This window comes from Carcharhinus amblyrhynchos, chromosome 3 (assembly GCF_965287045.1).
Source record: "Carcharhinus amblyrhynchos chromosome 3, sCarAmb.v2.hapA, whole genome shotgun sequence".
NCBI lineage: Eukaryota > Metazoa > Chordata > Chondrichthyes > Carcharhiniformes > Carcharhinidae > Carcharhinus > Carcharhinus amblyrhynchos.
Window position 1 is genome coordinate 77,339,068 of NC_137326.1, and position 21,931 is coordinate 77,360,998.

Here is a 21,931-nt window from a genome sequence, read left to right on the forward strand (position 1 = left end):
TCTAATGAGCATTCATGAGATGTTAATGACTGCAAATGGTGTTCATACCATTAAGTCAGCAGCATAATTGACTCACTATTAACCCACCTTTGGAAGAATTGCAAACTGTTTTTACACCAGCAGGTTCTTACTTTTTGGATTGCAATGCATTCTCTGAAACCGTCTGCCATGAGGAGGAGGGATGGAAAAGTTCCACTCTTTGGGTCAGATGGCCAAAAGCTTGGTCAAAGAGTTAGGTTTTAAGGAGCGCCTTAAAGGAGAAGGCAAGGCAGAGATGGGGAAGGGGGTAGGGAATACATTCCAGAGCTTGGGCCAAGGCATCTGATTGCACATTCACCAATGGTGGAGTGATTCGAATCTAGGATGCTCCCTAGGCCAGAATTAGAGGAGCATAGAGATCTTGGAGAGTTGTTGGAGAGGAGAAAATTAAAAAGATTGAGAAGGGCAAGGCAACGGAATGATTTGAAAACAAGGATGAAAATTTTAAAATCAAGATATTGGCTGCAAATTTCCAGCCCTACCAGCAGCAGACATCGTAGTGAGTTGGATGGGTAAATTTGGAGTGTGGCCAGGTCAGTTTCCTGCTGGCATGAAAATAGTTTGAAATTTTCCACTTTCGATATTCATAATGGGTCATTAGCTCGCTGTGTTTCAATTTTTCTATTTGTATACTTAACTGATTGTCTTGAGCTTCCAAAACTCAAGCTCAAGTTGTTCCTTGAGATCAGTGATTTCTTCCTGTAACTGTTGTCTGTCTAGAATAAGTTGTTTCCTCAGGAATAAGTTTTGTTAGGAAATACGTTGCATATATTTAAATGTCATAAATACTCATTAAAATTCCAGCTTGGTGGAATCATGCTATCCTTCTAGATCAAATGGCCACTTTGTCACAAATTAGATTGATGTGAATCATGACTGGATGTAAATAACGTGCATCTGGTGAAATGACCTTGAGGTTTGCACACGCAGCTCTCACCTATCTTTCACTGCACTGTGCTCACTAGTGTTCTGATCTTGTGCCATGCCAAGGCTGCTCAGGGATGACCAGCAAGAAGACAAGTGGTGGGTAGCTTGACTGGTAATGAGTGGGAGAGGGTGCATGGTTGAGTCAAGGCAGAGGCAAGTGTGGGGACAGGAAGGCTTGACTGGGTGGGGTAGGTGAAACAAGATAGTGACAAAGGAAGAGGTTGAAAGGCAAAGGCTTGACATGAGTGGGGTTGACTAGATCATGTAGCAAAGGATGACAGATTTGGGGTGGGAGGGGATAGGAGAGAGGGATGACTGGGGAAAGGTGCGCAGCGACACATGAATGGGGTGGAGGTATACAAAGTTAAACATGGCCAGAAAACACCGACAGTCCTGGGTAATAGCACAGCAATTTAAAGTTCAGTCCTTGGCAAGCCTGTCCGGGGCCAAATACAGAGGGGAAGGGCCTGTCCTGTGTAAGTCATGCCCAGCATGGTGTTTAGGATGTGGTCAGCTCTTCACATGTCAGCCCTGGGATAGTTAGATTGGTACTGGACCATAGATGCCACAGTCACAATCAGCTGAGGCACCTGTAGCGTGTAGATGGGAAGAGGTAACACAGTGGAGGGCATTCAATGGTTTCATAAAGGATAGTGGTCTCTATATCATTGCAACATACTGATCCTCGAGATGTGGAGGGGTCAGGTTGACATTGGTCATCATGATATCAACATCAAACAGTACAGTGAAGCCAGGCTTATCAGCCACAATCAAGATGGGATCCAGGATTAGGTGGGGAGGTAGGAGAGTGATCGGAGGGTGGAAAAACTGCAGACTATACTCTTCCAGCAAGATGGGAGAGACTTCAGTGGTGACGGGGTGATTGGAACCTGGTCTCATAATTATACCTAATTAGCAAGCCAATTCAATGACTCTGTACAAAAATAAGCTATGATAAAAATTGCCAGGGCATGTGAATCTAAGGGCATGTGAATGGAGTTGAATCTTGCATTTTTGGGTACTATACTAATTTGTACTTAACGAAATGGTGATCACTACACAGCTGAGACATGTTAGGAAGACTCAAATGGCAATTGAAGGATTTGGGCACTTTAACTCATGGGCCAAATTTTTCTGGCTGTCCCCACAGTGGGATCTTCCAGTCTTGCTGAAGGTGAGCCCCACCACAGATTCCCTGGCGATGGACGGTGTGAACAATGGAAACCTGCCAACCAATAATGGGCGACTTCTGCTGCCATGTGTGCATTCTTTCAAGAATCCATTCTGCCCTGACACCATATTTTTCCAGTGACCATTTGTTCCTCTGATAGGAAAGCACAACTCGCAGAACAATCCAACTGTAAAGGGATAATGGCGAACCTGCATATGGCAAATAGTTGAAGACCTTTACACCTTGGAGCTGACAGGTTCAGATTTCATGCACCTCCCCGATTACAGTCATTACACCAGTGCAAGATTGGGTTTTAGTCTAATCCAGATGGATCAGTCTGATGGAGCCCTGAAGGAAACAGTTACCGCCTGTCTGCACTCATCTGCTACACTTCTGTAGGTGCTGTCATGCCTGGGACTTTTGTGGGGACAACACTTGCATTGATGCTCAAGGCAGTGCGATAGCTGCAAGGGATGATCTGAGGATGGAATGCCTAGAATGAATGTGATTCAAGGCCTTCACAATAACTCCCTAGCTTACAACTACAATGTGATCATTGCAGGGTTATGTTCAATTTTGTATCTGTTCAATGTTTCTGCAGAGATAAGCAGAAGTGGAGAATGGATGCAACAAGCAATGCTGTCTTCTTTCTGGCACTATGGCAACTGAGGATGAGAAGAAGGCCCTAACACTGTCAGGGGAGAGCCTCGTCCTGAGGAACAAGAGCCATCAAAACCTAGAAGCTGAAACTGAATGATCCATTCTACAGAGGTGTTTGGCATGGCCAAGGATGTACTGACGACACTCCACATACCTACAGATGTGCAAGAGACAGTGCTGCAGATGCCTTCACTTGTCAAAGCATGTACAACACTCTTCGAGAGGAGATGACTCTGCAGGGCCTGGGAGGCAATCCACTGCCAGTGGCTGTAAAGGTGATTGCCACGTTGAATTTTTTTTGTAAGTGGTTCATTCCAGGGCTCCACTGGTGACTTCTGTGGCATATCTCAAGCATCTGCCCATAAATGCATCTGAGAGGTTACCGATGTTCTATTTAGCAAGGCACACAATTGTACAATTTTTGTCCTGGATGAAGCTGGCCAGAACAGGGGGGTTTGCAATGATCTCCAGGTTCCCACAGGTGCAGGGTGCCACTGAAAGCATACTTGTTGTTTTAAGAGCTCCCTGACAGTAGCCACTAAGATTCATGAACAGAAAGGCTTCCATTATTCAGACTCAAAGTTCAGCTGATCTATATCCATCAGAAGCAGATTATGCAGGTCTGTGCAAATAACCTGGGAGCTTCCACAGCTTATACATCTTGAGTTAGTTGCAGGGCCCTCAGCACATCCAGGGTTGGCTCCTTGGCCACAAAGTCTACCTTCAAAGGTTGTGGCTCATGATACCCAGTGGGTGTCCACAAAGTGCTTCAGAGGAGATGTACATGTTCCTTGATGGAACAGACTACTATTATGTTAAAGATGCATTACAAATGTCTGGAATGGTCAAGCAATATGCTCAATACTCTCCCGAGAGGTTTTCCCACATCACCATGTGCTCTACACAACCTGGTGTTGCAAGGGATGACTTGCCAGAGAGAGAGGTGGAGGAGCTGCATGTCTCCTCTGAAGAGGATGACATCAAGCAGGTTGAGCTCCATGAGGGGGAGAAAGCTGGGCAGAGGAGGAGGCAACACCACAGGCCAGATACAGCAGATGTGGCTGTGAGATGCTTAAAACTGCAAGAGTCCAACACAATGATGCCACCTAGCTCAAATGACTAGCTCTTTCACATGTGCCCCCCCATGCTGCCTTGACATTGACACCTTTATTGCTATCCTAAGCATCTCACTGAAGGACATAAATGACTAGTTACAATCTTGAGTGATGATGGCCTCAACCTTGGAAGGCTAGGCTGCTTCTGGAGCATGTGGCTATTCCGTTATGGGATCCTAACTGCACCAGCTCACATTGTGAACAGAGTAGATATGATGCAGTCTCTTCAAACATCTCACCAACATCCTACTGCCAATGACAGCCTTCAGGCAGAAGGAGCACTGCCAACGTCAGTGCGCTTGTAGCAGTAAGCTATACCCCTGGAGAAGGGGGATAATCATCACACCCAGCTTCTCACTTTGATGCCTAAGGACTAATCTTAATCCAGACTATGGCATGTTGCCACAGGTAATCCCTCATGCAAAATTAGTGTTCAGGTTCACCATCATACTGAGCGCAACATAGATTGTTCTTTAGGATGCTGTGATCTGTCAATCTTGGTCATGGATGCAGGCTTGCAAGCCATTTCAATTTTGTGTGCAACGTGAGAGCTTCAGCAGCAATATTGCTCACTGACAGTCACTCGTGACCCTGCCTTCATCTGGTGTATCCCAACTTTACGTACAGCCTAGCTGTTGCATTGGTGCTTCTGAAAATGCAAACACTGCATTTTGGCTTCATTAGTTAATTCAGTGATAATGTAGAGGAAGCATTAGAGGTGGGGGTGCTTATCTCTGATCCCATTTGAGGCCTCCAATTTTCATCCCAGAAGTTTCAGATTTCCCATTGGAGAGTTACTTGGGAACTTTAGGAAGTCACACCAGTCAGATCTTCAGGTTCGGAGCAGCTTCCTTCCATCTAATAGTCCAGCATCCTGGAACTTGACGCACATCTCACACATAAAGGTGGATTCCTAGCAAACAATGCAGGAGTCACCAAGTCTTAACTAAGTCCATAGCTCCGCATCATGCACGTAGAGAAATGGGGACTACTATAGGCTGATGTCCAGTTGTAAATATGGACATACATTGTTCTGCAGGCTCCCACGACCTCATAAGATCTCTGAATATTGATGGATGAGTAACCCACATTCAAGCCTGACAGTCATTACCTGAAGACCATTGAAAGATGCACCAACTGAAATTCACTCCAATGTAGTTCATCATTAAAACCTATAAGATCCACATTTACCATTCTCCAGTGCAGAAGCATCGGGTGAATATACTAATATGCAACTTTTATATTCATGAAATGATCCTCTGAAGCAAGTCACAGATTGCCCAATCACTGTTTTGATGGGACCAGAGACCTTGCTCATATCCCTACCTTGCACAGAAAGGGAAAATTGTAATGAAGATGGTGTGAGACATCATGGATCTGAAGCACACAATGGGAGATATGTGAGGAAAAGGGGGAGGTGTGTGGCATGAGGAGTGAAGGGGTGGGATGGAGGAAGTTGGCATCTGCTGCACATTGAGTACGTTTCAGAAGTGGACAGATGTTTAACTGATATGGGTTTGAAAGACTATGTTGCATGGGCAGGAAAATGGAATTGAGGCCAAGATGAAATCAAAGATGATCATCTTAAATGGCGGAGCAGGTTCAAAGGGCTAAATTGCTTCCCCGTGCTCCTAGTTCATATGTTCTTGTGTATGACCTCAGAACATTAAATTTCTTAATTTTTCTTACCCTGCTGCTATGTCTAGGTGCAACTACTGCGTGACTGCTACGCCTTATTGTCTGTGATGCCCTTGATGGGCTACCCCTGGATGGCCGAGGTCTGGAGGGCCCTTATCTGCTTTGGGCCTCCTGCAGTAGGCAGCTGCATCCTCCTTGACTTGAGGAGCTGGAATTGACAGGATCACAACAAGGGGACTTGGAGCAACTGGTCAGCCCAGGGGGTGTCTTCGTGGATAGCTGACGCTCCTCTTCCTGCAAATAGATGCTCAAGGACCTCTTGTTGAGGAGATGGGGCACCTGGGGATGGAGATCAAGATGCTTCAGTGTGCCTGAGTGAACCAGTGTAAGGCTGAGGATGTGCCACCTTTCATGCCTGCCACCACACTGAGGACAGAATTTTCTGGCCCTGACACCACAAATAGATAAGCACTCCAAATGTTCCTGTCCTGTCTGCGATGGTGCCAACCAGTGTCAGGGCCAGAAAATCCTAGACTTTGGAAAATTCCCACCCAAGGTCAACAGACCTTTCAATGGTCCATCAAATTGTCCCTTCTGCCTGTGAGATTCCCATGGTGGGTGGCTCCAGAAAATTTATCCTTTTGTCTCTGAAGTGGAAGATTTCACCCATTGCTTGACCAGGAGTCAACCTAGGTCAACATGCAAAGTGTTACAAGTGAAAGAATGTGATGCAAGTTAAGGCATGGGCAACAGAGTTTTGATGACTCAAATCAATAACCAGATCCAACTAATACAATGCAAAATACTGTGGATGCTAGAAATCAAAATAAAGGTAGTAAATACTGAAAATATTTGGCTTTATCTGTGCAGCAAGAAAAAGAATTAAAGGAGAGGATTTGCCATTCGCTGCACAATGCCGGCTGAAGCAAGAGTACCGACATGCAACTCACAGGCTGCACAACAGATTTTCTGTCCAGAGAATCCAATGGGACCAGAAAAAGCTGACAGCAGGGAATCCTAAGATTGGGGCATCATCTTTAAGGGATGCCCTAATCTCCGATATAAAACACAGGAACTCCCCCCACATGTATACTGAGACCCATGCCCACAGATACAAGGGACCCCCTCATACACACAAAAGTAACCATCCCTACATGCACAAAGAGAACTGCCCCCAACCAATAGGGAGAACAACACCGCCACTGCCCGCACCACTCCCCCCTCCCCCCCCACCAGCCCTGAGCTCTCAGAGGCACCCCCAGCACTGCCCCCAGCAGGATATTTATTCAGTATTTGGAAATTGGCTTTGTGTTCCAGGCTGATAATGTCTTAGCAATTATGGATTAAAAGGAGTGTTTGAAAGGTCATGGGCCATATTCACCAACCTTGCCTCCAGCTGAGATTCTCTAATCCTGCTGCAGGAAGTAGAGTTTTGGCTGAGCACCGAGTTCTATTTCTCACTGGCAGTGGTGATGGAGCGAACAAGATCAGAGAATACCAACCATTGTCTTAGTAGATGTTTTATCTCCACTCATCAGCCTGCATTATTAAATACAAAAGCCTTTGATTTAGCTTCCTTTGAAGTTGGTTGTTCAATTCCCAGATGACCGTTAGTAGCTTCTCAGAGCATCCAAGGTGTCAGATTTCCGTAACTGCAAAGTGGCTTCTTTCATTTTGGAGTTACAGACAGACACAGTTTCAGTCATTTTAAGGGTCAGTTTTTTTTCAATTTTAGGAATAGCCATGAGGATACATACTTTATAAAAACATACGGGGTTGGGGGGGAGCAATTTTACAAAAAAACTAAGCTAGAATGAAAACGGGAGAGTTTCAGATTTGTTTTTGGACGAGTCTTTACTCCCAATCTTATGCACTTAGTGCATGAAAAAATGGGCTAGATTGTTTCCACCACTAGAGGCTGTGGGTGGGATTTGATTCACCAGCCAGCTTGCTCTAGCAGCAGAGAGGGCTATTGCGCATGTATAGACTTCTGTGGCTGCACATGTGCAATGGCAACAGCAGAGGCCTGACAGAGACAGACAGAGATCTGTCAGGTCTCTGCCGTTGCAGCCAGCCTTAAAGACCCCTCCCTCTCATCCCCCCACTGTTGTGGGGGCCTATAGCCGATTGCGAGTCCTACAACACCCTGAAATATTATCCCCGTGACTCCTCCCCCGCCATCCAGACCAATTGTGCCCTCCCCCACCAATCTCCGACAGAGTGCACAGCAGGCCCTAATTCCCCTAATATGTGAGGTTATTATCCATTCATTCAGAGTTGTGTTCATGTTATAACACAATGAGGAGTCATTTCATGGAGGAAATGATATAAAACGTAATCGTATTTTATATTTATATTTAAATGATTTTGCAAGAAGCAGATCCCATGTTATATCCGCATGTGACCAAATCAATAGTTGGATTTCTAGATATGGGTGAGAGGATCCCCTCTAGGCAAACTGCATTTTCTGGATCTATGACTAGAAAATGGTTTGTGCAAAACTTAATAGCTAGTAATCTAACCCCCTGTGTATTTACCAAACTGAACAAATGACCATATCAGATATTTCATTTGTCACAATATATTCTCCAGCTTCAGGCAAAATAATATGGAGTAATGGTGGAAATATGAACCCAATGAACATGATTATAAAGCATTAACTTACTTCCTCAAATGAAGATCCAAAAAATATCCTTATTCTATCTTATTGTCATATCTAGGTCATGCTGAATAATGTACTTGGAAACAAAAACTAATTTGTGATGTTCACCTGGGAGAAAGGGTCTATAAAACCAAGTACTGTACAAACTGTTATCTTAGATCCAGCAGAAGCTTCAAGTTCAGGGGATCTGCACCTCAACAGGTGAGGATGCTTCAGATTAAAAACACATCTACAGAATGAGGAATGTTGAATTTAAAAGTTGTGTTGCATTCTTCACGCTGCTGCTGTTTGTTAGGTACGATTAAAAGGCAATAAATGTATATCTCAAGAAAGGTATAATTGGGGTGGAATGTACATAATTTGTATCAATATCTGCACATTAATATGTTGCTTTATATAATTCCTGCATCATGATTTATATGCTTTTTTAGATCTTAGTAATTATTCCTTCTTGCTTCATATGCTGAAACTTTGGAAAATTCACATTTATGTCTCAGATTTTCGGCTTGATTCACTGAAAATATTTCTGGTGGTTACTTGGGGTATCAAAAGTATACTGAGGTTATAAAGGTTTGTTAGAGTATGCAGTGGAACCATTAGCATCAATGATACCGAATAGTACTTCTTAATATTCAAATCTAACCCTTTTGGATATTTTGACAGTACCTACAAATTGCTGACATTACTGTTAAAATTCTTGCAAATTATTGATTCTTTGCCCAGAATTATCACACATCAGTGCTTTTTTAAAAAATTGATAGATTTATAACATTGTATCATGTAATTATCCTTAGCCACAATTACAAAATAAACTAAAATGATAGACACTTTGACACTAATCTCTAACAAAATTTTACTGTGGTAAATATTACTGAGCTAGTGAACCGCTTATAACATTGCACTATTTATAAAGACCAATAGGAGCCTTTAAATAAAACATTTTGCCAACTGGGCTTGAAAAAATCAGTATTGACACTAAGGGTAACAGCCAGTGTATAGCTTTATTTTTGTCAACTTTTAAAATTAAACATCTGAATATATATAAAGAATAAAGATCATTTCATTAGTTAAAAGAACTGGGATAGCATCAGCTGGACCAGGATTGCTGAACCAATATGTCACCAGTTGGACTGAGAGCTGTTCGACCAAGAAAGATATCACCCACTGAACCAAGATTTGACTAAATGGACAAAGATGCTGCTGATTGAACAGAGATGGCTCTAGCTACAAGGCCTTTACAATGAATAACCTAATGGCATTCACTATCTATGTATTCACATTGATACTGAATACTTGGATAATGTATAAGAAGCTGACTGGTGCTCTAGGGAGAGAGAAATCAGAGGGAAGTTAAAAAAATGAGTGCAGCCAGTGATTGAACAGCTTTTCTAATCTCCAAAAAATAAACTCAAGCTGAAGAATTCATAATGGAGCTTGACAGTAGATTTCCCTAAAAGCAAATTTAAACTCATGTAAAGTTTGTCCTGCTCTTTATTCGTAGCAGCATTGGAACTTGCATCCTATTATGTATTATCAGCTTGGGAATTCTTCTTTTAATATTAGTGAAAGAATAATGGAGAAATGTTACTATTGAATGAATTAAATACATATACTTCCTTTCCCTGGGTTGCTCAATTAATGTTTTCCTCCTGAGATTTACATGAATGAACAGAGGATGAAGGCAACTAAGCAGCTTGTTAGGCAAATTAGGTAATTTGCCATCTTTGCTCTGTAACTTTTTCTGTCTCCATTGATAGTATTCTTAGTTCTGAGTCAGAAGCTTAAAGCTCACATAATTCTGGTTGCTTCTTCATTCCATTACTAAGGAGTGTTATAAAGGCACCTTCCTTCAGGTGGAGACCCTATATTGGTGTGCCACCAAAATCCAATCATCTGATCATTTATCGCATTTGCAGTTTCTAGGACCTAATCTTATGCCAAATGTGCCTATAGAAAAACAGTAACAGCATTTCAAAAGTCATTATCGCATGGATGCTTCTGAGAGTTATGATAAGGCATAATATAAAATGACATCTCTTTTTCTTTCTCTTAGTGTGAAGTCCCCAACTTTGTTATGTGCTTCCTTCAGCCAGAATACCAAAACTGTTCATTAGTGTCAGACTCGCATTTTTATTCAATTGAACAGCTCTAGATCCTGTATGAATGGATAGATGGAAGTCGGTAGTAAGCAATAGAGGAATAAGCCACTTTGACTTTGCCCCCTTGCAGTCAGAGTTGTTACATTGCCTGGCAAGCAGTACAATGGGATACAACCTATGCCATGTAAATTATAACTTGATATGCATTGACACTCCATCACTTGGATAAATAAGATTAATTCTGAATGTTCCCTTCATCACAGGTTTTGGAGTGGGAGTAAGAATGCTGAATGTAATCACAGTGCTGGCTCTGCTAACGATTGCAGAAGGTACCCCTCCAAATGAAACTGCACAACCATTGAACCGTGGACTTTCTGATTCAGTTGTTGAATATAACATGTGCCCGCTTCCAGACCAAGAGTATCCTTTTAGCACAGATATGGTCCCATCGTATTGTGTCTGCATGCATTGTCAAGGGCCAAAAGGAGATCTGGGTCCTAAAGGGGACAGAGGAAACCCAGGACCACCAGGTATGTTGGAAAAAATTTTGTTTAGACCTGCAAGTTATTTGATAACAAATGTCTTCCTTGCACATTATTGGAAGAACCTTCTTTAGTTATGAGCTTAGAAAACTAAACAAGTCCCGTAAACTAGACCAATCAGGTAAAGCTAAACAGCCTTACTAAACCAATCGAGCAAAACTAAACAACCCTGTGTAAAGGTGAAGGAAATCAAATAAAACTGAACCAATACAGGTAGCTGTAAAATCAAACCAATCCTGTAAAACTGAGTCAATCCCTTTAAAAATGAACAAAGCCATATAAAACTGAACCTGTCTCTGTAAAGGTGACAACCTCATTGTAAAACTAAACCAAACCCTTGAAACCAAATTGGTATCCAAAACTGAACTAACTCTTAACACTGAATCAGTCCCTATAAAAATTCACCAGACCCAATGAAATAGAACCAGCCAATGTAAAGCAGAGCCACCCTTTATAAAACTGAACCAGTTCCTATCCACCTGGAAAATAGTCATTTGCTGTAAAACTGAACATGTTCCTTAAAGTGGTTAGATGGTGTAAGCTAATTAGCACAATTTGTAAATGTCTGTAGATTATAGGAGGAAGGCTTGACAGGGACAAAGGAATTCCAGAGATTTGAGATCCTAATTTTTATCCCAAACTATGAATCAGTAAATAAAATGTAACTCAATCCAGCTCACTCTATCATGATGATTATTGATTTTGTAAATTGTGTATAAAACCATCTAATAACTCTTGCAAGAATACTCAGATCATGTGAATCATATTACACATTACAATGTGCTCTTCTTCTGGAAACCATCCTTTGAAAAGTGCAGAACAATGAGAATGCACAATCTGTTTTATAATATGCTCTTTTTTCAGGTAAATAAATCTGTAATTATAAATGAGCAATATTCATTTTCAAAAGTTAATTGTGAAAAGGACTGGACATGAGCACAAGGCTGAAGGTTCTCATCAGATGCTTGATACTCTTGCAGTGATTCTGAAGTCCCTATCCTCCGCCTGCAGACCTCGGAAGCCCTTAAGTGGTCACTACTTGGCCACTTGGGGTGAGGGTGGGCTCTTAGTCTCACCCGCCCTTTGTAAAGTCAAGGATAGATCAGGAGACGGCAGTGGGAAGGCCATCCAGGGAATATTACGGGCTCCCCTTACCTGTAAATCCACCAGCAGGGGACTATAAAATTCTGCCCAAGGAGTTAAAAAAATTTTAAGTTGAAGTTGAAACGTTAAAGAACAATTACTTGCATTTGTAAAGCATACAACATAGTAGCATTTCTATAGATGATTGCCAGGAGTGGTTCTCAAACAAATGAAGTGATGTTGTATAGAAGTACATAGAATATACAGCCATTCAGCTTTACCAGCTCAAGTGGTTTGTGTTCCATTTGAGTCTCCTTCCGTCCTTCCTCATCTAATTCTTTCATATCTCCTTCTACCTTATATGTTTATTTAACTTCCCCTTAAATGCATGTTTGCCCAATTCCTCCTGGATGCGCGTTCCATGTTTTTTCTGAGAAGTTTCTTCTGAATTCCCATTTTGATTTCTTTGTGGCCACCTTATATTGATATCTTCTAATGTGCTCTTCCCAACAAGTGGACTCAATCCTGCTTCTACTTTTCATAATGTTAACCTCTATTAGGTCGCCTCTATTTATCCCTTCCTAATACATACAGGTCAGGATTTTCTGGTGGTGGAGGCAGCCTGGTATTACCTGGAGATGGGATCGCCTGGTCCCGCCAATATCTGCACGGTTTTGTGCGCCCTGCACCCACCGCTGGTAGGGAACGCACCAGAAGGGGTCACCATCAGCAGGACCAGGGGGAAGGGCTGGAAAATTTTGGCCATTATCTCACAGTTTAGGTATTATGCATTTAAATCTTCATTTGCACCTTCTCCATTATGTCTATAATTCTTATTAAGCTCGTGGCAACCAAAATGATGCACAATATTCCAAGGTTTAAAACAAGTGACGACAGGCTGAGTCAAAGAGGTAGGTTTTAAGGAGCATCTTAAAGGAGAGAGAATTAGAGGGGCTTCTAATCTTGCAATTCTGGAATCAGGTTTTTTGCACCCTTGCCAGTGCCTCTACATCTTTTTTATGAGAGAGGTAGAGAACTGAATTAATTCAGGAAGTGAATTCCACAGCTTAGGGTCTAGGCAATTGAAGGCATGGTCACTAGTGACAGTGAAGAAAATTCAGAATGTTCAAGAAGCCAGAACTGGAGGAGTGCAAGGATCTCAGAAGTGTTGCCTTGGTGTAAATCTCGCCAGGGAAAAAGATATTATGAAGAGTTGTTTACTTCCAGCTTAAGAGAAATTAAGGGTCAAAAGAGGAAGCTTGGGAGGAACAATGACCAAATATAATGATTACAAATATAAATGGAAATATCTCTTTATGTAGGCAACCTGGGATAAAAATTTGCTGGAGCATTTTGGGCAGATTGCAGAGCAAATTTTCATCTGATGCTTTGCCTCATTGTTAACTAAATTCCTTTAAAGTGTTAATAGGACTTTCGGAGAGGCATCCAAGCCTTTGACAATTGTCACTGGATCCAAATCTAGGAATTTCCTTCCCAAAAGCATTCTACATGTAACTCCACCCAGTGGACTGCAATGGTGTAAGGTGGCAGCTCACCATCGTTTTCTTAAGCGCAATTAGGGATGAGCAAGAAATGTTAGCCTTGCCAGCCACACTCACATCCCATGAAATAATGAAAAAAAAAACCGCTTTCACTGGAATTCTGTATTATGGGAATTAAGGGACTAATTTCAATAATACATATTAGGAGACACTAGGAATTGATTTGTATCATTTGAAAATATGTAGAACAAAGAGTGTTGCCATCCACTGGAATTCTCTATAATTAAAGTGAATAAGTTAGGGGGTGGGAGGGGTTCATTGGGCCTTTGTGTAATTAAATTAAATTGAATGTGAAAGGGTTTAGTGACTTGGGATTATTTGTAATAAGAGTGTGTTGTAATTTGCAATAGCTGTACATTTTGACTTTTTAAAGCTACCAGCATTATATTCTTCTTTATTGAGCAAACTGACATTTATGTTCTTTTGTTGCAGGAAAACCAGGCTTGCCTGGCATAAAAGGAATAATGGGATCAGTAGGACACCTAGGTCCAAGAGGCTTTAGAGGGATAAAAGGTTTGTATTTGTTAAACCTTGTTTCGTCCTATGCAGATGCGTATAGAAGCATCATTGGAATGACACTGATGCATCAAAGGTTCATTATGATATGATACGAAAGAACTACATAGTCAGTGAATCCAACAAAATGAATATTTATCTGTAACCTTTTTTTATTTGTTAATCCAAATTGTCTGACTGAAATTAACAATATTCAACCTAAGTGTATTCCACAAAGATCTTGTAGTCAAAACCAAGATTCATTTTTGTACTAAGCTATATAGATCAGAATGTCTTGGGTTGGCTGTTTTCAGTTAGGTTGCTACAATTAGTTCGGTTTCCAATTATAATGATTTTAAAGGAACCATTAGTGGAGAATGTTTACATATGTTAAATGGATGAGGACAGAATTAGGTTTTATTTGAATGCTGCCCATAGTTAAATAGTCCTGCTAATATTTTTCCAGAATGCCCATTTGAGTGAGGCACTGGTGAGCTGTCAGCCCTATTTAAACTGCGCTGCTTCAAAAGCCACTCTTCCGGAGGAAGGGAATGGAAAGACTGATCAGTGTATAACACTGTGGAGACAAAGTGGGAGAAAGTGGTCTTCTAAAATTCTAATGGTGAAATTTTACAACCTCATCATGTCTGTTTTTGGTATGTAAGATGACAAGATCGTGTGAGAAGGATCGTACCAAACTGTTTTTCCATGTGTGATGAAAAGCACACCCAAAATAGGCAAGATGTCAATTTGCATGCACAATTAACATGGTAGTCACACAATCGTCCCCCCTTACTTACCTTAACAACCTTGTTGGTGAGACTTCATGCCAGCGAGGAAAACACCTGCTCCATAAAAGGCTGCTGCAGGTGCAGCAGTAGTGAAGGGGAGTGAGGAGGCAAGTTGATATCAGTACCAGCCACCATGGAAGCTTGACCATGGGTGTGGTTGGGGACTTGCATGGTTGTTGTGGGGTAGGGGTGCTGGTGCCAGTTATGGAATTGCCAAGCTCTTGGCTCAGTGCTGGCTAAGGCCAGCAGTGTGGGGGAAGGTGCTGCTGGTTATGAGGGTGCAGATCAGGGGCCCAGCGCTTGCTGGGGCCAGTAGTCAGGTTGTCACGCCAGTCTGGGGGTGCAGAGCTCGGAGTTCAGTGCTGGCTGAGACCAGCAGTGAGGGGGGGTGCTTGTCATGCCCATGTGGGGGTGTAGAGCTCGGGGTTTGGCGCTGGCTGGTATTGAATGAATTTCCTGGCTGCTGATTGAAACCCCTGAGGGCTTGCTTATGAATACGGACACCAACCTTCCATTTGTCAGCTACACAGGCTGTCCAGCTGACGGTGATGTTCCATCCCAGAAATCTCAATAACACAAAAAAAAAGCAGGTCTTAAAGGTGCTGCTCAAAGTAAGAGACCACAGGTGTTAACATGGCTTCTTACAGAGCATGAACACGTCAGTGCTGCCCTCCATGGGAACCCATCCTGTGATGGTAAGAAGAGTGCCCCACCTCCTCCTTCTGTGTAAACTTATAGCCATTCCTGGAAGCTACTGCACCTGACATCCAGGTGGACACCCCATGTTTATGCTTGAAGGTTTCCCAATACAGACCTCCGCAAAGCACCCATATACTCTCTGTACTGCACATAGTGAGGGTACAGTAACGCTCATCATTCCATCGAGGTGGAACATGGCATCGGGTATGGTGTCAGCTCGCCACCATCCATGCTGAGTTGGGACATGGATTGCTGGGAGGGAGTATGGTCCCGGGATGGAGAACCTGACAGAATTACACTCTCTCTCTCTTCTCCCCACCACCAACCCCACCTTTCAGATCAATGATGGACTTCGCCATGTAGCCAGTAAACCTGACAGTGATTCTTGTGACTGCTGCTGTGGAAGAGGAGACACTGCAAGGCCAGCCTAGGCCTGAGGCTGCAACAGGAGGACAGGGAGCTGCCGGTTGAGGGCAGGAGGCAGGTGGCCATTGGCCCCAGGGTGGTGCCAGGGCACAGAGGAGACAGAGACCCCGGCAGTTCAGGACATACATGTCCTTCGAAGAGCCACCAGACAGCATATACCACCGCCGCAGACTCCAGCTCCACAAGGAGATAGTGCGGAACCTGTTTCAGGTCCTCGTGGACTTGGCACCTCGAGAGACAGGGAAATAACAGCAACCGGTGGATGTGAAGTCGCAGCAGCCTTCAACCTTTACACAACTGTGTCCTTCCAGGCCGCCAGCAGGGATCTTTGTGAGATCTCTCAGTCCTCGGTGCGTCCACAAGGTGACAGATGGCCTGTTCGCCCGGGCTGGCCAGTACATCAACTTCAACCTGAAGCAGGCCCAGCAGGAAGCCAAGGCCACAGGATTTGCCACCATCCCATGATGCCGAACATGCAAGGGCAATTGATTGCATACAGGTTGCCCCTGCGGTCCCCACAATGCCAGTAGTGCACTTTGTCAACAGGAAGGGGTTCCACTCTTTGAATGTTCATTTGGTTTGTGACCATAGAATGAACATCACACACACATGTGCACAACACCCAGGCAGCATGCATGATAGCTTTAGCCCACAGAGCTCTGAAATCCCTGAAGTCTTCGGAGACTAGCCTAGGCTACCAGGATGGCAGGGGTTAGACAACAAGGACTTGACTGATGATGCTGATGTAAAAACCAGAAACTGAGATGGAGACCTGTTACAATGAGGCACATGATGCCACCCGGTCCATTGTGGAGCAGTGCATTGGGAGGCCTTCATCAACACAAGGTTCTCAGACTAGGGGGTGTCAGATATAACAGATGCAAACCTCATCTCCTCTTCCTAGTAGCCTGCATTGACGTGTCCCCCCAGGATATATATCAGAGGTGGTGGCAATCAGTTAGGTGCCAGTGCATCATTGCCTGTGATGCCCTTGGCAGGCATCCTCTCGAGGGACAGGACCTGGAGGGCATAGGCTTACGGCAGCCTGTTTATCCCATTGCCCTTGAGATACTGGTGTCAGGAAGGGGGGAGTCAGAAGACTCTGCGATGGCATGAGTCCCCAAGTGGAAGGTCCTGGAATAGATTCGAGCCCTAACCCCTCCCTCTGGGTGCTAGTGGGCCCTTGGGTTACTCCATGGGGCAGTGGAGCAGGTGGACTGAGCTCCAGAGGCCCTGGCATCTCCTGGCCCTGCCAGTCCTGGAGCCCAACTGCATTTGCTCCATGGTGTGTGAGATCTCAGTGATGGCCCTTGGAGTCTGGGCCAATCTCATGATGCCCGCAGCAAGTGCCCTCTGAGACTGGACCAAATTCTGCAGCCCCTCAGCCATGTCTCACTGTAACTAGACCATGCTTTTGTGGCCTGCAGCTGTAACCTACTGTGTCTCAACCATGGCCCACTGGGTCTCCATGATGCTTCCAAGCCCCAAAGCCATGGGCCACAGTGGCTGGACAAGGGTCCCGATGCCCTCAGCGGTGGTCCGCAGGGACTCAGCAATGGCCAGCTGTGATTCGGCCATGGCCTGTCGTGACTCTGCCATGCCTTGGACCCTGACAATCATGGTGACCATTTCCTGCTGAAGAGTTCTACTGTTGATGCCACCCTTGCAGTGTTGGCCCGGGTGCCCCGCTGTGCTTGCAACCATATACTACAGCTGAAGGATGTGGGACTCCTGCCAACAGCTTCGCAAGTTGATGCAATGTTGCTGACAGCCCCTCCTGCATTGTTGGAGTGGCCCAGCACCTTGCTTGGCGTTGGCTGAATCCATGCCTCTGGCAGGCCCCCATGTGCTAGAAGCCTCGGATGTTCCCGCCTCCACCCAATGTACGTTAACTAATTCCAGTGGCTTGGTACCTGGCTTGAGGCCAACTGATTCCTTGCCTCCGGCAGATCTCCGTGTACCCAAAGCTTGGATGTTCTCGCCTCCATCTGCTGTAGAATGAGAGTAACCCAGAAGCCTCACCACTGCCTTGTCCCACCATACTGGTAGTATCTGCTCTGATGGATTGTGTGGTGGAAACCTGTGAACTGACTGCTAGCCTCGGAGATTTCCTTGGACCCTTCCTTTGAGGTTTCCTCCAAGTATTATAGAGCATCTTGGTGGGCGCAGCTGCAGGAGGGAAAGGTGGGTGGGGGGGTTTGGATAGGTATCTGGGCTGCATGCCACTTACTTGAGTTATGTCATATGGATGAAGGATTGGCGGATGCTCACTCTTATGACGCAGGCCAACCTGGCTGTCAGTGTGGTCCTGTCTTCCCCCACCAGATCATGACTATCCCCTCAAAGGGAATAAGGATTTTCAGGTCAGATACCTGCCCTCACTACCTGTCTTCTCCTGCTCCCAGCGGTTATGGGTCATCTTCTCCTGTGGGGACAGAAAGGGATTTGAAAGCTTGATGATGGAAGGGCACGGAGTGTCAGGGGATGAAGTTGGTTGGGTGAAGTCAGTCTGTCAGGGCTGTGCCTCGGCAGGCAGGAGTTGTGGTGAGAGGTGCCAGAGGGGTTGGAGGCTAGTGCGAGGGCATTAGGTAGGGGGCTGGAAGGCCACGGGGGGGTCAAGAAGTGGATGGACATTGCAGGCACCACATGTGGGACCGATGCCAGGACAGGATGGACACTCACCCTTGCTGCCCGAAGGAGGTCATTAATCTTCCGCACCGGTGGCAGGTCCTACATGCCAATGGATGGACACTGACTGCCACTGCCACCACCTCCCAGACCACTTTGCCTTCCCAACCCCTGGCTTGTCGACTGTTCTCGCGGGAGGGGGAGGAATGTTTCCTTCCTCCCTTCCACTGAGCCTAGCTGTCCCTCAGAAAATCTTGGGACTGTACTTCTGGGTGCCATCTTCTTGGCATGACTGCCTGTATGCCCATTGTTAGAGCTTATATGGAGCTCTCCCTCGTTAAGAGAATTCAGCTGCAGGCAGTTTGGGCAAGTCACATACCTGGAGGCTCCATTCCAACAAGAATCACTAGAGGCTGTTTTGCTGCAATAAGGGAGGAGGCAAGGGGAACTCTGCAGGGGTGGTGATCAAGAGTGGGTGGTTTGGGAGGGGAAGAGGAATCTCTGCTGAGGTTGAAAGAGAGGGGGGAGTTTTGCAATGGGAATAGTTTCGGGAGGGGGGAGAGAGGGCAATTCTGCAGTAGTGGTTGCTCGAGGAGGGGGTCGAGAAGTGGGAATTCTGCAGTGGTAGTCGATCGAGGAAGAAGGTGAGAAGTAGGAATTCTGCAATGATGGGAAAGGGAACTCTGCAGAGGGGGGCAATTCTCGCGTGCTGGGTGGGAGAGGCAATGTCTGTTACAGGAGGGGGGATGCCAGTAGAAGATCTCCTGGAACACTGGGAGACCAGGGTGCATGCGCAATGGCACACCCCAATTTCAGCAGCTGGCTTCCCAGCAAGATTAGGCTTTGCTTCCACCCTGCTGATGGCATTGCAAGCCAGACATCCTGGCAGTGCCTAGGGGCAGAAACCACTGAGAGAGGGCCGGGCCTGGAGGGGTGGGGCCTGAAAGGACAGGTCCATGACGGCAAGTGGGTGGGGGTAGCTCTTTAAGGAGGGTTCTCTGCATCAGGGATCATTCGGAGCTGTGAACATCTTGGGGGAATGTTGGGGCGGCGATCGCCCAGGGGGAGTGAGGGAAATTATATGAGGTAATCAGCCAGGGCAATGATCAGGATGGGAGAGGCAATATCCGGGTATTGACTTATTGATTGGGAGGGGGGTGATATATGCGGAGTGGATTGGGGAGATGCGATGTCCAATGGCGGGATGGGTGGGGGGGCAGTTGAGGGATGACATGATGTCTGAAGAGTGACAGATCTCCCAGAGCACTGTGTACACACTGTACAGTGCACTGAAAAATCAGGATCCCTGCGCAATGATGCCCCTACAACTTAGCAGCCGACTTCCTGGCTTCCTGACCCAGTCCTCCTGCTGATGAGAATAATAGTTTGCCTGTTTTTGCTTAGTACTATATCATTATGTCTGGGAACTCACCCAAAAAATGAGTATGACTCTCTCCTGTTTGCAGGCTTGTTCGGCATTTTTTTTGGTTACATCATCCCCAGGACTTTTTCATAAGATTGCCCCCTAAATGCTGAACGAGTGAGAAAACAGGAGGGAGTAGCACCTGTTTTTTTTTAGCAAGCTGTAAGTTGCAGTTTTACGACATTGAGTGCAATAAAAGAGCATCGATGAGATTCCCACGAGAATAGACCCTCCAGATGCGAGAGTCACCCAAAATGCTGCAACTATATGCCATTACAATGGAGAGCTAATGATGGATACACAGTCAATCACACCAGGAAGATGGCACCAGAAGATTTACTGAGGGAGAACTGGGCCATCTGTTGGATGCAGTTGAGAGGAGGGACATTTTCCTGCCGCTGAATGGGTGACAAGCCATGGGTGGCACTTGCACTGGCAATGAGGCCTGGGAGGCAGAGGTGGTGGCAGTCAGTGCCCATGCACAGGCACAGAGGACCAGCTAGAAGAAAATGAATGACCTTGTTCAGGCAGCAAGGGTGAGTGTCCATCCCATCCGGCCATCAATACTGTTTGTTGTACCTGCCATGCCCATGAAGATCCACACCCTGACACCTCATGGTCTTCCAGCACCTGATCCCATAGCACCTTCCTCCAACTCATCTGGCAACCACTGTCACAACCCCTACCTGCTGAGGCACAGCCCCACTCAACTGACGCTACCCCTGGCATCTCCAACACCCTGTGCTCTTCCAGCCATCAGGCTTCAACCCCCCACTTACTGACCCCACAAGGGTAGATGGCCAATAACAGGAGAGAGTGGGAGAAAACATGAGGGAAGGTCGCTGACCTGCGAGTCCGCATTCCTTTTGAGGATAGAGCCTTGATCTGGCAAGGAAGAAGGAGGACAGGGCCATGAATGACAGACAGGTCAGAGTGCGACCAGGAAGTGAGTATCCACAAATCATAGAACATAGAACATTACAGCACAGTACAGGCCCTTCGGCCCTTGATGTTGCACTGACCTGTGAAACCAATCTTAAGCCCATCTAACCTACACTATTCCAATATCATCCATATGTTTATCCAATGACACTTAAATGCCCTTAATGTTGGTGAGTCCACTACTGTTGCAGGCAGGGCATTCCATGCCCTTACGACTCTCTGAGTAAAAAACCTACCCCTGACATCTGCCCTATATCTATCACCCCTCAATTTAAAGCTATGTCCCCTCGAGCCATCTCCAACCAAGGAAAAAGGCTCTCACTGTCTACCCTATCTAATCCTCTGATCATCTTATATGCCTCTATTAAATCACCTCTTAACCTTCTCTCTAACAAAAATAGCCTCAAGTCCCTCAGCATTTCCTCATAAGACCTTCCCACCATACCAGGCAACATCCTGGTAAATCTCCTCTGCACCCTTTCCAATGCTTCCACATCCTTCCTATAATGCAGTGACCAGAACTGTACTCAATACTCCAAGTGTGGCTGCACCAGAGTTTTGTACAGCTGTAACATGACCTCATGGCTCCAAAACTCAATCCCTCTACCAATAAAAGCTAAAAATCCTTCATTCATATAACATACCTCAAGTACATGGCATACTTCCCAGATACTCATCCCTTCCTTACACTAAACTCATGCCCTTTGTTGCAGGAGACAACCATGATGCACCTGGCCTGTCTGGAGTCACTGTCCTTCCCCCTCCTTCCTCACCCCCTGCTGATCCCATTGAGATGCCCTACAACAGCTTGGAGGAAACCCCTGAGGAAACCTCTGAGGTCCGTGCCAGTCAATCTGCACAGATTTTCACCACACAATCCACCAGAATGGATACTATCACCACATTGTGACAAGTTAGTGGTGAAGTTTCTAGGTCACTCTCTGGTAGACACAACACAGCCATTGATGTACATTGGGTGGAGGCAGGAATGTCCAAGGCCTTGGGTAAACGAAGGTCTTCAGGAGCCAA